The sequence below is a fragment of the Polyergus mexicanus genome, unplaced genomic scaffold (genome assembly GCF_030449975.1).
Source record: "Polyergus mexicanus isolate NDT 795.1 unplaced genomic scaffold, iyPolMexi1.0 SCAF_11, whole genome shotgun sequence".
Lineage (NCBI taxonomy): Eukaryota > Metazoa > Arthropoda > Insecta > Hymenoptera > Formicidae > Polyergus > Polyergus mexicanus.
The window spans coordinates 1767198-1784835 of record NW_027223331.1 but is presented as its reverse complement, the minus strand read 5'-3'; the positions used below and the strand labels follow the sequence as shown (position 1 = coordinate 1784835).

The following is a 17638-nucleotide window of genomic DNA, read 5'->3' as shown; positions in this document are numbered from 1 at the left end:
AACCGCTTATTTTTTTATAACATTAAAGGCGATTGAGCTGTAATTATATTGTTTGTGCACGTGCATAATGTATATCACTTTTAGCCACTATTGTTATTTTATGATATTTAATTTAATATACAATATTACTCACATCATTAAGCTGTGTATTACGCTCTTTCTTTGGCCAAGTGATCGATAACATTCGCGTTTAAGAATACAGAACTATTTAATCAATCAAGCGTTGATATCCTATAATACCACTTTAGAAATAGAAGTCGATATATAGAAATTTTCAAGCGTTCTTTTTAAATTCAATAATAAAAAGAAATCGTTTTACTTGTTATTATTTTTGATCAATTTTAATCTCTAACTATTAATGTTAATATTTTATATCAATATATCGGCTTTATAAACCACGAGATTATTATCAAAGCACCGGCAGTCGGGTAATTTCAAGTGTTGACGATAATTACTACATAACAATAATGTACTTGAAAGTTTTGCACGTACATTTGATTAATACAGGAAATCACGCTTGGGAGATCAAGACTTTAATCTGAAGCATATGATGTAAAATTTTCGAGATTTTCGCGAAGTACAGTAATAGTGAAACTGCAACAGTTCTTAGCATCTAATGTCGTCTTTATGTTATAGCGCTTTTCACTGGGGATATAATAAGCATCTCAGAATCGCACGTAGTATCTTGGCGCAGTATCTTGCTAATTTATTGCTTGTCATCGTGTGAATATCACTGTGAATTTATGCGTCCGTTACAGAGATGACTAGCCATTTCTGACAATTGTATTACTTTTAGCACGTTTGCTATATACATTTTGCTATATACTTCTTTCTATGCAAGTTGCCTTGTTCGACGTATCTCTAGGAAATTTTCATAGCTTTATGCGAAATAGCAACTCAAAAGATACGGTTTACATACTATTTTGCATATCTGAAAGAGTTGAAATTATATGGAAATTCGCATGATTTGATCATTCTAGTGAATATAGAAGCGAGCAAAATTTTGGCAAAGAGTAAAGACACGCGATGGATGGTAAATAGCAAGTTCAAAAATAAATGCCGCGATAGGAAGATAAATGTCAAAGTAATATAATGATATTGGCTGGCGACTTCACTTTTTAAATTCGATCGATCGCGAAATATATGTGTGTCACGTCATCGATGTGAAAATCATATACGTTTCTGATTCTGACATCTATGAGAAAGAGGTAAAAAAAATATCTTTCGTATTATATTCGTGAAGTACATTCAATCACGCTTATTATCTACGATTCGAATTTCATCAATGGAGATTTTTATCATCGATAAAATCGACGCTGACATTGATAAACCGCGTGGAATATTTTCACGATATAGAATTTGATCTTACGCTAGATGTATAATTGACAATATCTGATTGTATTTTTTACTTTTTGTTTGTTACAGAAACTACATGCGTATTGAGTACGCTAAAAGTAAAAAAAACGGCCCGAGAGCCAATCTCAATCACGCAAATGAAATTTTGGGATATTTTGTATAGAGTATCCGCTCAATAACCAACAGATAAACTGGACCATCTGTACCTATCTCCTGTGTCACGATTAAATATAATATATTTGTCTATAATAAAAAAAAGATCTAGTTTTTGGTCAAATGTAGCTCAACATTATTTTATGTTTTTTTCTGGAATAAACAATATTTTTTTCTAAGAATTGACAATTAGCATAGCAACATTTTTCTCTGTTATGAATATATAGTAAAGCTACAAAAAATTAGACACTTTCTTTCCGCTACATGTGTTTATATCATGTATCAAATATACGCGAAAAATAACAGATTATTTTTATCATCATTGTTGCTGACAGTGCTTTCATCGTGATATTTTTGCATTGCGCTTTGCATTCTTCATTGAAAATTCGTTCAAAATAAGATAAAATTAAAGAGGATAAAAAATGTAACTTATTCTCTAAAGAAAATATGAGTACTCGCAAATATAAAACCGACATGTTACAGTCTATGGATAGATTGATATATATACATAAATAGCTACGTTATAATTTTATTTCGCCTATCGAACAATATAGGAATTTTCGATAATGTCACGTTCTATTAATCGACGACTGCGAATATTCGAAGTAAGCGAAAGGATCTCGAATTCAATATTTCATTGTAAGCCGCTTTCATTTATCAATTATTTCGTGATTAGCTCTGTGTACGGAGTATTAAAATCATTCTTTACACTACTCCTATCCAATTTCTCTCAAACCGATCAAACCACTAATTAAAAACGTTTGGATATTAATATCTGGATTAGATTATATCATAAAAATAATTTTTTTATTTTAATCCAAGATTGTTGAAAAGAATCCGATTGTCGAAAATGGTCGATTATATCATCTTCGATAGATATAACTTCACTGCATTCATGTAATATTTAATTTTTTAACAATTTAATACAAGATTTTAAATAAAGCAGAAAAGAGAAAAAAAATTAAATGTTAGAATAGATATATGCGATTAGAATTATCCAAATTCCATGCCTTTTTCCTACAATAACCTGCAGAATGTGATGACAAAGATCTTCGTTTATCTAGAAACGCCCGTTTGCTATACGATAGTTGCTGCAAAGAAAATAGCACAAGAAAATGGAACAATAAAAATATCAAAGAAAACTCGTAAAATAGAAACATAACCGAAGCATACTCGTAGCAAAGAAAATTCTTGCTGAATTCATACAAGATCAATAAATACATGTGTACTATTGATAATTCTATTGGATATAAATTGTTCTGTACGTGAGAAATCTTTTGCGATTTTATTATGGCAAAATAATTTTTTTTACGGTGAAGAAAATGAAAATTTGCGATATATATAATAATATAACAGAGAAAGAGAGATAATGATAAATTTTATTTTAAAAAAGACGTACATAAAGTACGCGCGTGCAATGAATTAAATAAGACAAAGCAGATTGACAAATGAACAGACAAATGAACTCTACTTGAAAAGCTATGTGGCATAATGAATTGTTAAGAAGAGAGAAAGAAGAAATAAGATAAAGCCGTTCAATATCGTAAGATTGCTTTTATGAAAACGTTTCGCGGAGAATCAACGAGATATGGCTTATCTCTCCGCCGCAAAACAACAATCGCGGAGCGATTTTATTCCGCATTATTTCGTCTATGTCTCGATATATACACAATGTATATGTAGGCTATATTGATTTACATATATACGATGCTATTAGAGAACACGTTCAACGTATACATACGTACATATATGTAATATACTCAAGAGAATGGAATGAAATTCACGTTCTTGAGTAAACATAACTCGCTGTATTATTATAACGTAACACACGTTGATATTTATTAGATACGGTATCTCGTGTAATTTGAATGCTCCAAAATTGATCGAATATTAAGTATGACTTTTATTCACGGTAACCATAATAACACGCAAACTCAAGGTAATAATGCGTGCACAGTAACGCCGGAATCGCACGCATAATTTCAATAGAGTTTTTAATATTCGATTTTCTGTAGGAAGATGTAAGAGCTGAGGTAGGGAAAGGGATTTCGGATAAATCCCTCTTCTTGCGTTTAGATCTTGTTTAATCGTTGCAGACGCAATATGCGCGACAAGTTCAACTTGAAAAAGTCGCGTCAGATCTTCTAAGGAAATGTACAGGAATATTAGAAACGTCATCGAACTGTCGCGGCGTAAACCTCTTAACCCCTTTCATTTCGCCGAATTTCTTTTAAGAATGACGAAAGATGCTGTTCGCTCGCGATATACAATATTTCGAAGAAACCATCTTTTTTAAAGCGAATGTTGCGAATTATTTAAACCTAAATAAGAGCGGAAATCAATAAAAATACGTTTTTTTATACAGCTTCTTTGAATACCAGATGTAAGCTCGCTTCGTGCACTCCCTCATTCATGCATTATATAAATTTCAACGAATCTATATAAACAGGTCACATAAAAATATTCAACGTAATCGATTTTTTCGTAAACGGCTTTTCGTACATATGGTCTTTTTTATCATCATTAAAATATTTAGAGATTAAATGCGAATATATTCGAACAGTATTAAATAGCGACTGCGTTCCTGAAACTTTTTTTTTTTAAACGGTATCTAACGGAATAAAATATTTAAGATAGAGATTTTATTGTACAATTTTTTTATATGTTTGAAAATTGGCAATACTTTTTCAACATTCAAGAATACTTGTGTATATATAATATATATATAACTTTCGATCGATTAAAAATATCTGTCATTCTTGTGTACAGATTAATCGTTCTAAACTTAAGATACAGAAGTCTCGCGCATCGTTTTTGATTCGTATAACAATGATAAATTGAATAAAATGATATTTTCCATAACTATATTATTTGATGACGAATACTGTGCACGGTCTACAAAGATATCGTAACATGTATATCGAATTGAGTGTATCCAGAATTGATTTAGCCAGAAGAATTCAAAAAGTTCTATATGAATTTATAATATATGTACATGTATGTATGATCAAAACGTTCTCTTCTCCTCGTAATACAAAATAAACATGTGAACGCTTTGCTGACACTGTTTCGTAATATCTTGTGCATGTTGGTGGTTTCACAGTTATTTTATCCTACTTGATCCCCGGATTTCAATCCTTGCGGTTTTTACATTCGACGTTATTAAAATTCATCATATGCAAAAATCACTAACAATGTCAAACATTTCGCCGAAGAATATAATAACATCTCTCTCTAAGCATAAAAAATGAAAATAGAAATTTGCCAATTGAAGATATCACCATTTGTTCTTTTAAGCGTAAGCGATATTATTTATTTAAAAAACATATTTTATATTATTTTTATACATATTTTATTTTTAACTTATATATATATATTTTATTCTAAATATCTTTTATTTATATCTTTTATTCTCAATATCTTTTATGTATATAATAAACAATTCTTGATATAGATATAAAAAATATAACTATATATATATAATATATATGGTAATTTAAGTTGAAAGGAAATCTGAAAATAATTCTCATCTATTTAATTATCAATTTGTTCAATTATTTTAAGTTATTTAATTGTCTAGTAATTGTGATTCAATTTTACGAGCGAAGAGCGTGACACGAAGAGAGAAAAATTCAGAGAAAATGCAATGAATATTTCAATATCCCATATATTATATTTTATATAAATTACATTAAATCGTTGCAGTAAATTATATCAAATGTGAGTAACAATGTTACGTACACTCTCTATAAACATCCACTAAATTTACCTGCGATAAAAATAGTATGCATAATAATAACGTAACATTATTGCCTCTTAATAATCAAGCGATGTAACCTAATTTCTTAGAAAATGTGCGGGCGAGCAGATAAGCAAATAAGTAGGAAAATATCGCTTTGAACTTTTTCAAAAGTCTATCCAAGAAGAGATGACATTTCGAGCATCTTTTCTCATTATGCGGCGATTCTTACTCTTTTTCCATGTCATTTTTGTGTTTATTAAAATCCAAATAAACAAGCGTTAATATTATCTCGCAGTGATATGCAAATAGAGAATTATTTCAGGATATTGTATGCAAAAAAAAAAAAAAAAATAAATTATTGACATATTTTCGAGAAACTTATACTTCAATGTAATAATTCCAAAATGATAGTTTATTATAAAACTTCTATTGAATTTATCATGTCTCAACGCGGTACGTATACAATAGAACACCCAAATTGAACAGAACCGAGAGAAGTGCGAGTAAGTCAATCGTACGTGAAGAACGCTATTTCAATGGAACGTTATTACTTTCGCAATCCGAAAATCCGCAGACAACTGAGTTCGAGGATAGTACCTATGCACCGTGAAAAGCTTTATGATAAGTGATAAAAAAGTTTCGTAATAAGCAATAAAAAAGTTGAAACAAATATAAATATCATCGATGTATAAAAAAATTAATTATATGTTTTTTATATATAAAATATTATATAATATAAAATATTATATATAAAAATATTTAAACGGACAATTACGTTAAATATTAGTACGATCGCATATACACTTCACACGATTCATAATTTTGTATTTCTGTTTTGCTTCATATTCTCGGAAAAAAATGTTACGTTAAACTTGACACACGCATAACCGACCTCTTTACGAGCGCGTCTCCAATATAAATTTCCAGCCTTATATACGAGAGATTAAACGAAAGTGCTTGCAAAAAGATATTAATTGTCTGCAAGAAGAAGAACGGTAAATACTCAAATAGTATAATGTCTCGCGAAAATGGCAAACAAATCAAGCAAAGAACACTTCAGATGTTCCCTAATCAAAGATAGTAAAATACGTATGTATACCCGCCTCTTCATATATGATCGCGTCGCATTTTCCTTCTTATCTCCTCGTTATTGCAGCTAGTCTAATTTCCTTGCATTCACCCCCGTCGCATAGCCTCGAGCCAACATTTTCCAGAATTCCGGAATTGGAAGCCGTCGATTGGCAAACAGTAACCCGCCGGATAAAAATAACCCGGTCACGGTCGTCTCGCCTTGACGAAAACCGCTCTCGACAATTTACGCGATTTCTTGAGGTTCCAGCGAGGAAAGCTGGGAAAATATTGACCCGCATTCGTTGTCGGAGCTGGGTACTTTCTATAACGCTTCATATATCGACAAATTATATCCGACAGATGTGTCATACTTGTTGAAACTTGGATCATGCGCGTTTTTTGAAAGATATGGTATATATTATATATCAGAAGAAATAATATTTTTATATATTTCTATATTATTCTTTTATTTAATATATTTCCCGAAAAATTTTTATGTGTACAGAATATGGAATATTTCAAGTGTAAAAAATAAAGTGTATAATAAAGATAATTGTATAATCACAGTTTTCAATGCAATAAAATTAATGTTGATATTCTTCTTCTGTATTTTAATATTTCTCCGCCGCAATATTTTTCATAATGCAATGTTGCACGAGTATAATTAATATTATTGTTCTTAATCACTTAAAAATTATCAGAAAAACTGGATGTCGCGAGAAATCCTGTCCTTTATATTAAGTTGTCTCTTAAGCGATAATCGCTCAAACATTTCTTTTTGTCCGCGGTGTTACTTGACGCTTCTGTAAGCTGACGTTAAATCGATACTAGAAAGCCTTTAACGTCGTAAAATGCCTATTTTGCGTCCATAGGTCACGCATTCATTTCTAAGGCAACGTTCGTTTCTTAAGAGGAATCTATACATGATTCCATACCAATATATACGCAAGCACACTAACATGCTTCCGATATGTTACAGAGCTGTTATCCTGCATGCAATATAATCTTATTATAAACATATCTATTAAAATTGTGTCAACATATCTATTGGAATTTCACCTCGTAAACAATCTCGTCGATAAAGTACTAAAAGTACGTATTATTTACGCAATCATTTAGCGATACATTTAACGCAACAGCTTGCTGCATTTTATTTGCATAAAATTTTCATTGTCTTCTGACATATTTATTCTGAGTTATGTTAGCCTTCACACATTTGTTTAACATGTAACGATGCGCGGCGAAAAAAATGATCTTGTTTGACAGTCTACATTGCTCAAGTAAACATCCAAAGCTTTCACCTTCACCCCCCACTACGCTCCATCTTACATCGCCAAATTGCCGCCGAATTCCTCAATCTATTCGTTTAGCATATTTATAATATATTCATTAATATATATTCATTAATCCAGAGTTTGGACTAGAAGGGTAGAGATTTCAGATTTTATTGCAACACATTTTCGAAAGCTTTTAAATGGATATTCGTCGCGAGAATCCATTTGCTTATGCCTCGTGAACGCTTACATGAGAGAAACATTCGCCGATATAAGTCGCTCTCAAAGAGTAAAAATCGGAAAAATCATCTCTCCTCTGAATTTATTAAAATAAGATATTTCGCATAGCCTAATCAGTATTAATTCCACCCTAATCAGTATTAATCACTTATTAAAGACACGCATAAAGACGCGTTTTTGATGATTAACTATTTGCGCATTGATACTTATTGACATTAATTATTTGCGATGTGAAGAAATACGGTTCTATGAGATTAATACGAGAACTACGAAATATTTGCTATCGTGAAGTGAACATTTGCAAAGATGCAAATATCTGTGAATACACGGCTCAGCGAACATTGCTGATTCAATCCTTAAAATGATTTACGACACGATGTAGTCGGACAAAAAAATGATTTAATGGTGTAACCACTGGTTACAGCTTATCGTTGTTGTACAATAAATTATACAGCTTTATCACTTTATTATCTCTTTGATGCTTGATAAAATTTTTTTAAATTAAATAATCATATCAAAAGTGATAAACAATAAATTTTAATAGCCTGCTTATCGTAGAGAAGTGATATTAAATGATACATTCAAAGATAATTACAATAAACATATATTATATTTTGCACTTCTCGAAAAATAAAAAATATTTTTCCTATGTCGTTTTATACTCGCACAAAAATAATAATAGAATTTTATTTTTTATCGCTATAATGCACGTCGGCAGTTTAAGTCCAAAAGATCATAAAAAATGTAAATTCTCTTGATACCATTGTCGTTTCCGGCTTTTGTTAGGGATGATGTCTTTTTAAATCCTTTCTCATTTATACACTGAAAGCGTTTCAGTGAAAATGAAAGATCAACTAATTGAATCAGTTTTAATTAATTAATATCTTCTCTATAATGGAGATAATGGATATCGAAATGTTAGTAATGTGTCTGTATGTGGCATTTATTCTATGAATAATGCACCCGTAATTAAGAAAACTACTTTTCAAGCACTGCGACTAATTTAAGCTGTGATTTCATTAAAGAGGCTTTTTCCGTTTAATGTTTTCAATCCTCTACTTTAAGTGTCGAATATAAAGCGAGCGACGATCAATCTGCCTTGATGCAGTCAATCCTGGTTTGTATAGCAAATAGTCTGGGATAATAAAATCACGATTCATAAGCCTCTTCCTTCCTATTTGATTGATAAAGTAATATTGAAAGATTCGGGTCAACATCTTTTCATGTTATAATCGCTGTAAAAATCTTATTTAACAGAAATTCTATCAGTTTTCGATAATGTAAATTACCAATAAACATTGCGCTCTCATAAATAAAATCTGTCAAATATTAATGAATAAAAAATATATACATTTTATAGGGATATAAAATGCTTAATACTATGTGTGCATGTTTATTTTATTATTGCAATTATAATGTTAATTTATATCGTTAATTATTTCTGCCGTTAATCAACATAACATGTGGAATATTATTATAATAAAACTGTAATTATAAAATTATCACAATGTTTCTGGGAAAATTATACATGTTCAGTTTTACGATATTATTTCAAAAATTACATTAGAGAGACGATATCCGTTGAAAGCAACGTATTCATTGTACCTGTTAGTATAGCAGTTTTCATATATATTTATGTAGGAAAAAAATGAAGAAAACACAAAAATCCATTATTATATTAAAATGTAATAAAGCAATTATTTTAATAATGTTTTCTCATTAAAGAATAATAAGAAGTTAGAAATTGTAGGTAATAAAACTAATAATTGTAGTTACTATCAAAATTTAATAAATAGAATTATATCTTTGCAATACAAATTGCATAAACGAATCGGAAACAGCGATTATTAGTAGTCTGTTTATATGTTTGCTGTAGATAATAGATTAAATATATGCATGTACAAATTGTAGTTCGCTTACCGAAGGTTTATGGAAATGCAGTTTAATCCCATTGTCTCGATTTGTGCATTTCAACTAAACTAGATTATCAAAGGTGCTTTCTTGCTACAATCGATTTATATCAAGACAGAATCAGCGAAAAACCAATCTCGAGTTATGTTCAATAACATCTTAACGATTACAAACGTCAGTTATCTATGAGTGCATCGCTCTTTAGTAATACGTAAACTGCAACAATTTCAGGCAATATAACAAAAATTTATTTGATAGTTCCTGTATATATAAAAAAATACAAATAAACAACATCGAGTAATTTCGTTTTCCATAGGAATCCATCACAATGCTGTTATTAATTACAACGTACATATATAAATATATATCTATGCGTGCATATGGAAAGAGAGAAATAAGTCTGAACGAATATTTTAGCAACAAAAATTTTTCTGGGAAAATAGTAAATCAAATGCTACTTTAGCGATGGAAGAGATACAAGAGGTTATTATTAGATTGATAAAAACTCTTTCTTTTTTCACATACGAATTTTTGGATTAATTGAGAATAAATTTTTTCTACAAAAAAGCATATCGTGATTTTTCTCTGTATATATATTTTATGTATTTTGATCTCTTATTTTATATATATCTCTCTTTTCTATTGTATAATTAATGTGGATCTACATAATAACGATCTGTTCGAAAACGCAAATAAGGACTTGATTCTCTCTCTCTCTGAGGATCTCTTTGTTCGGCTTACTGCGATATGAAGTGCGGTCAAATCAAAGGTAATGTTGCGCGGCCGGATGATTTCGATGGAGCTGTACATAGAACAATCTACACAGTAGCGGTGGCAATTTCTGCTAAAGCTGATCAACATGATATCGAGATGCTATTTCATATTGTTTGCCAATACCATCCTGTCACATACTCTTGATGGGTAACGTGATGCTTATCCGGCATTGACAATCGAAACAAACATTGACACATCTCGTCACATGTCGAATCTCTTGACGCAAAGAATACATACATGTATATACATTATCCATTTTGTTCTCTCCTCTCTCTCTCTCTCTCTTTTTTTAACTTGTATAAATATTTTATATTGTTATTAGCAATGATGTGTTGATAACGCGATACCGTAAATATATTGAAAATATTATCGACATATGAGAAAAAAAAAAAAAAAAAAAAAAAAAAAAATAAAATGAAATATTTTGTATTTCAACAATTATTCTAGTAAAAGTGCAAAAACAGATTTCACGAATTGTATCATACCGTTCGTGCATATCTATATTGTGTAAATACAAATAAAATTGCTGAGGTTTTGTAGGTGGATATTATATAATAATAATATAAAAAATTATTCTCTTGACGACATAGTCTGGGCATGCTTTAGTATGCGGAGTTTATGTAGTCTGTGAAACTTATTATTTTCATTAATTATTTTCCGCTATCTACTGGTCCCATCGGCAAATTTCCCACACTATCTAATTTAAGATAAATGAGCTTTATTTTGCAAGAATGTTTCATCCTATTAAAAAATATATTTATGCAACAATAATTTCCTTGATTAAATTATAAAAATTATAGTTTATGCAAACAGTCTCTGTTTTTCTATTACTGTTCATATTTTTAAACATGAGATATTTTATATATGCCGATATATGCGTGACAGCTGTACTGAAAATAATACACAATTACGCGCTTTTACAAAAGAAGTAACGAGTTGCGGTTTCTATAATTTGGTATCAAAGCGAAATGTGCAAACCGATAATATTATATTGGCTTTGTTACAGACAATACATGAAACTTATATCGTATAAGTATACTATATTTTTAAAATTCTTTCTGACAATACAGTCACATTTAATAATCTGTGTCATATATTGGAAACAAAATAGAAAAGAATTACAAACCATATATAATACTATGTCACCGAATGTAAAAATATGTAATACTACAATGAAAAAGCTTATAAAATATCGTGATATCAAAGGATGATAAAAGAAAAATGCTATTTTATTACAATTAAGAAAATATTCTCGAATGTATGTAGAGAACAAATTTCTAAGAACTATAAATCAAAAGTTGCGGTAACATTTTCATGGCACATATGCAAAAATAATAGAAATTATCTGATATATATATATATATATATATATAAAATGTGCACCTTGTGTGTATTGGAAAACTATATTTTTTTCTTAAAAAACTACATTCTCTTACAAGCAAAATTTCAGCATTCAGAATCTACAATTAAAATTTCACAGAAGATAATGACGCGGACAAAAATCTAATGTGAAATTTTCGTAATACAAAGTCAGATCAAACTTTCAACTGCAAACACTTTGCATAAATCCCATGACCTCATTTCCGAGATTTCGAAATACCGCTTGCTTTGCATTTCTTCTTAAAATTTCTTAAATTCTTAAATCTCTAAAATCCATTTTCTTTTTTATAAATTTCCTTATATGTGTAAATACGGCAAAATAATTCTTCAAAATGCGTTTTATAACTAGATTGTACGATCAAACATGCATTTTTATTTTAGCTCTCGTTTTAAAAGCTAGATAAATAATTATTTTCACAAATTTGTATTATGCAATTTGTATTATAATTCTATTATTTCCTAATTATTGAATTAAATATTTTTGACTAGCGCCTCTTTATTTCATTATAATATATAATAAAAAGATGTTTTGGCCGTTTTTATTATTAAGAAGTGAGTACCTTTACACGTCACCTTTAATTCAATTTAATAACATTCGTAGTTTTAAAACTGACCAATTACGACAATTCCTCAATGGAATGACTGTGATTAGCCAGTTTTAGAACTACGGATGTTATTAAATTGAATTAAAGGTGACGTGTAAACATAATCAGTGTTAGAATTCTACACAAAAGACAATTATTGCGCTGAGAAGTCAGACAAATTAAATCTACAAATGTAGAATCAAATTTTATGTATTTTCAAAAATTAATATTTATTGTATGCTAGTACAGTTTTTTTTATGTATAATTCAAATAATAAAAAAATCACAGGTTATTAATTTTTCCGAAGATAATTGTATATCATAATTAGAGCGCATGTTCAATTTTGCGTTTACTTTCATGTTTATATAAAGTAATAGCGATATCAACATCTCGTTACTATTATTAGAATAATAATTGATATTGATATAATTATTGTTAGCCAGTTAATATCGTTGGAATTGAAAATTTGAGAACAGATCCCATTGGAACACTCTGTCATTAATAACATGCTTGTAGTTAAATCAGATAATAAACTTTGATATGCTTCTTTGAATTTCAATATATTTGCTACCCGAAAATAAACTTGTTTTACACGTCACGTTTGCATACCAGTTTAACTCTTCTAATATCATAGGGTAATATCAGCGAGATCCCAAGTCACTTATCATAATGTAATTCTTTTTGTTTTTTGCCACTTTCTACGTTTTGTTCAAATTCACTTTGTAACGTAAGACTAGACATCAACAAGAATATCAAATGTGTTTATAGAATCGGCCGAATAGTATTTAATACACCAACAAAAATTTCGTAGTGAGAGGCTCATAAATGTCTCTGCAATACGTAATTTTCGCGCTGAAATTTACGAGATTCTATCAAAGGGATAGAACAATTGAAACTTTCTCTAATAACGATTGCAAGAAAATTATAGTTATCGCAAACAATGATAGCGACTATTCGTTCAAATATCAATATCACTAGTGTGTTGAAACTTTCTGCTTGACATATATGACAGGCGCCAAATAGTGCTCGTTGCAACAAGCTTGAAAGCGTCTCTACTTTCTCCCTGCGTTACCTAAAGTTGCTTAACATTAACCTAGTTACTGAGATTGTACGTAGAGGCACACTGTCCCTAATAAGTCCCTACTGTTCCACGTGTATTAGCGCGGATCCAGAAACAAATTAACACGCTTACATTTTCTCTTATATAATGAATTTATCAAAAAATCGCTACTTTCGTATATGACGTATTTTTATACGTTTCATTATTCTAGATAAAATAGAGAATTTGTCAAGTTTCGATTACACAGTTAATTAACGTTTGAAAATAGATGTTGTTTCAAACTAAGTGAAAAATAAGAGCCGTAGTGCGGTGATTGTAGAGAGCGCAAAATTTTTTCTTATATTGTAAAATATTTAATTTCATTAACAAATGTAAATTAAATATATAAATTAATGTACATTTGTTAAAGAAATTGAAAACGAAAATGGAATTGTAAAAAGGTTTGTGCTTTAATTATCGCATCTCAGTCCTTATTTGCTAATTTGTTTACTTATTGTTAGTATCGTTATTACTTTAAATCTATTTCTGTTATTATTATTTCAAACTCTCTCTTTTTCTCTTTCTCTTTCTCTCTCTCTTTCTCTGTCTTATGTACATGTGTTTTAGAACTTAAGAGAATATTATTTATATTATAATATTTGGCTAATTAATAATAAATTTCTCAATAGATAGAATTTTCGTTTGATAAGCGATAGATCCAGATCCAATTATGCTCGATGTCATTCCGCGAGATGAAACGTGATAAAAGCAAGACTTGCTGGCAATGGTCTTAAATTTGATTTCGATTAATTATTCCATATATATGTATACCTTTATATAATTAAGAGGATTTATACTAACAAAATATATGTAACATAGAGATGAACTCTCTAATAAAATTTAGATGCCAAATGGATGAAACCGCATCTACTTACTACTAACTATGATGTATCACATTTACATAACAAAGTTACATTTATTATTTTTATTTACACAACTGCATCCTCATCAATCCAAATAATAATAAATGCAATTTCTCATATATGTAGATGTGACATATAAAATAGTATTTATAGTATTGTCACAGTAATTACATAATTTTGATGAGTATATATTATAATTGTGTAAATAGATATAATAAGTAGAAATAATAAAAAATAAACGGAAAAAATAATTTCTTTCGTGTAAATGAGTAATTTTCGTAAAACCTATCTACGAAAATTTGCAGTCCGCGTATATCTATGTTTCTTGTGATGCTAAAAAAAAGATTACATTTCTATTGCTATTACGATTATTTTGGAAACGATAGAATTGACAATAATAACGATAATATCAATGTGTCTTTTTTTTTTCGAGGATAAACATACAGTTTTCTAAAAACAAATTTATTTCTTATTTATTTGGATAATGGATTTGCAACTATTATAAATGAATGTGTTGTGCAATTCAAAGAGGCGATAAATCAAAATTCGCGTAATAAATGTTGCAAAAAAATACGACGTATCAAACAGCGATAAATTATTCATTCGAATATCAATGTCTCCGGTCTGTTGAAACTTTCTGCTCGATATAGATGACAGGCGCCAAATAGTGCTTAGGCAACAAGCTTGAAAGCATCTCCATTTCCCTATTTCTCGAAATTACTTAACACTAATCAAGTTATTGATATTGAGAAAATACTATATATATATAATAGCACTTGGCATTTTATAATAAGTCTTGCCTGTTTCACATGTATTAGTGCAAAAGCCAAAATCCAGAAACGAATTAACATGCTTATGTTCTTAACAAGTTATCGAAAAATCGATGCGTTGTATAGAATCTAAGAGAATGTTTATTAAAATTATACACTCAAATAATTTTTTTCTATTTTGCTTAAATTTCTTTTAAATTTATTATTATATAAAAAAATAAAAAATTGTTATAAAATTTTATTATTATAACTTTATAAAAATCATTCTAGTATGAGAAGATAATTATCGATTATTAGTATGCAACTTGTAACATGTAGAGAGAGAAAGAGACAGTGTAATTTCACAATCGTCGAATGTGCGATTTTTTTTTACGTTTCTTATATAAAAATAAGTCTAAATATATACACACATATTTAAAATTTGGACAAAATTAAAATTTTGTGTACAAGAATCTATTTTTGTTTTTCTCGTCCAACTTATTTTTCAGTCTTATCGTTGACCCAGACTTTTGAGAACAAAAAGTAATTTTTTAAAAGAGCTTACCTGATAAGCACTCTCTCTTCACTCTTCTGTTTCACAAGACAAGCGCGTTTTCTCTAAATAAAGTTAAATTGAGTTTCAACGGTTATTATTAAAATACAATTTTGTTAACTACGTTTTAATATACATTTATCTTATTATGCGACATACATTTTTTTTACTTTCTGTTATTTCGTTGTTTGTTATCAAGATTTTATAATTATAAATATAATTAATAAAATAGAGAAAAAAAATATTAATTCAAAAATGTATAAGATTCATTATTTAATTACATAAAGAAGAATAAAAAGCTTAACATAATCACCATAAATTTTGATAAAATATCAGTTCATATTATAATATTTAATAATACCTTAGCAATCGATTCTTCCAGGAGAAATTTCACACGTTCGACCGATATATTAATTTTGATTTCAGAGATCGGAAATTTTATGTTTATCTGGAAGGAACATCTCAATCAATATCAAAACTACCGACAAATATATTAATAACGCACTATTATTAAATTTTGAATACTCTATAAAGGAGGGTATATATTACGAATTGTTTTTATATATTAGGGATCTTTTGTGATATACAATAACGGGGTACCAATTTGGTAGATCGGGTGCGCAACATAAACTGAAGGGAATCTCGAATTCACGGAGGATCCACGTCCGTTCGACGCAGTCGCAAAACACTGCAGCCAAGTGCTCCCATCTCTCTCCTTTCATCGTACTTTTCGTTTTGCCTTGTTCCATCATTTTTCGAGGTGCACGGAATCTCACTTCACGGGAAAAATAATGAGCAAAAAATGTTTACTGTGCGCAAAGCAATTGCTAAACTGTACAATCGCAATTTCGTCAGCCTTTGATTAGCGCGATTTCAATTAAATCATGTACAAGAATAAGATGTTAAGTAAAAACGGATTTACATAGATAGATAAATGCTTTACTACAGCGATTATTTTCACACACCAGCGATTTATAAAAGCTTTTCGTTTTAATAAGATTAAACAATGTATATAAATGAACATGAGAGAGGAAACTTTGAAAAGAAGAAAAAAAATTTTATATAAAATATTTTGTAAAATATTTTTATTTAAATTAATTTTATATTTCTAAAATTTTATATTTCTTGAATAATAAAGAAATATGTAAGGTAAAACATTTTTGGTAATTATTTGTATTAACGAATACATTTCCGATAGATTTTGACCTTGATATATATTATAAAAACAAAAATACTAATTATAAGAGAGCCTCCTCCCTTCTCAATACAATTTTAATATTCATATAAATATCTCAAAAATTACAAAACCACTGGCTAAGACAGTTATTGATCAGTACCTTCAAATGTACAATATTTATCAAGATTAAATTATTAAAAGTGTATGTGTTCGTTAATATAAATAATTATTAATTTATACTTTATTTGCCTAGCAATATTATTAAAAAATTGTATTGTTATTAATATTTAATATATTTAATATATTAAATATTAATAAATTTATATACAATTTTGATTTCTTGATTAGTATTTCTCCGGTACATATGAAATATTTACATATGATACATTTTATTGGTCTAGAAATATTATTAAAAATATTTTATTAATATTAACATTAATAAAATTTTAATTTTTCAATTAGTATTTCTTTCGTACATACGTGACAAGGATTGCAATGTTACACGGAAATTTTGATTTGATTTCGAGATTTCGCGTTTGTAATCCTGCGTTTGCAATTTGTTGTTTGATCCGTGCTTGTTAAATATACATTAAATTTGCTTATTCAAACTGGCAGAAAACGCATGAACACTTTATCATATGTGTTTGTCGATCATATCTCTCCCCCCCCCCCCCTCCCATTGGATTTTCTCGAATCAGTATTTATTATCATT

At 29.1% G+C, this 17638-nt stretch overlaps 1 protein-coding gene across 2 annotated transcripts in view; it reads right to left on the bottom strand.

The window, feature by feature from the left end:
• LOC138937682 (neuropeptide CCHamide-2 receptor-like) overlaps nucleotides 1–16322 on the bottom strand; it is a 29200-nt gene extending 12878 nt beyond the window's left edge. The window contains exons 1-2 of one of the 2 annotated variants that reach the window (XM_070304185.1): nucleotides 16111–16322; nucleotides 15762–15814 (exon numbers count right to left, since the gene is read on the bottom strand). The gene's annotated coding sequence lies outside the window, so the exon portion shown is untranslated. The remainder of the gene's footprint in view (nucleotides 1–15761; nucleotides 15815–16110) is intronic. The other variant, XM_070304186.1, reaches the window with a different exon arrangement.
• Between the last annotated feature and the right edge of the window lie 1316 nt (nucleotides 16323–17638).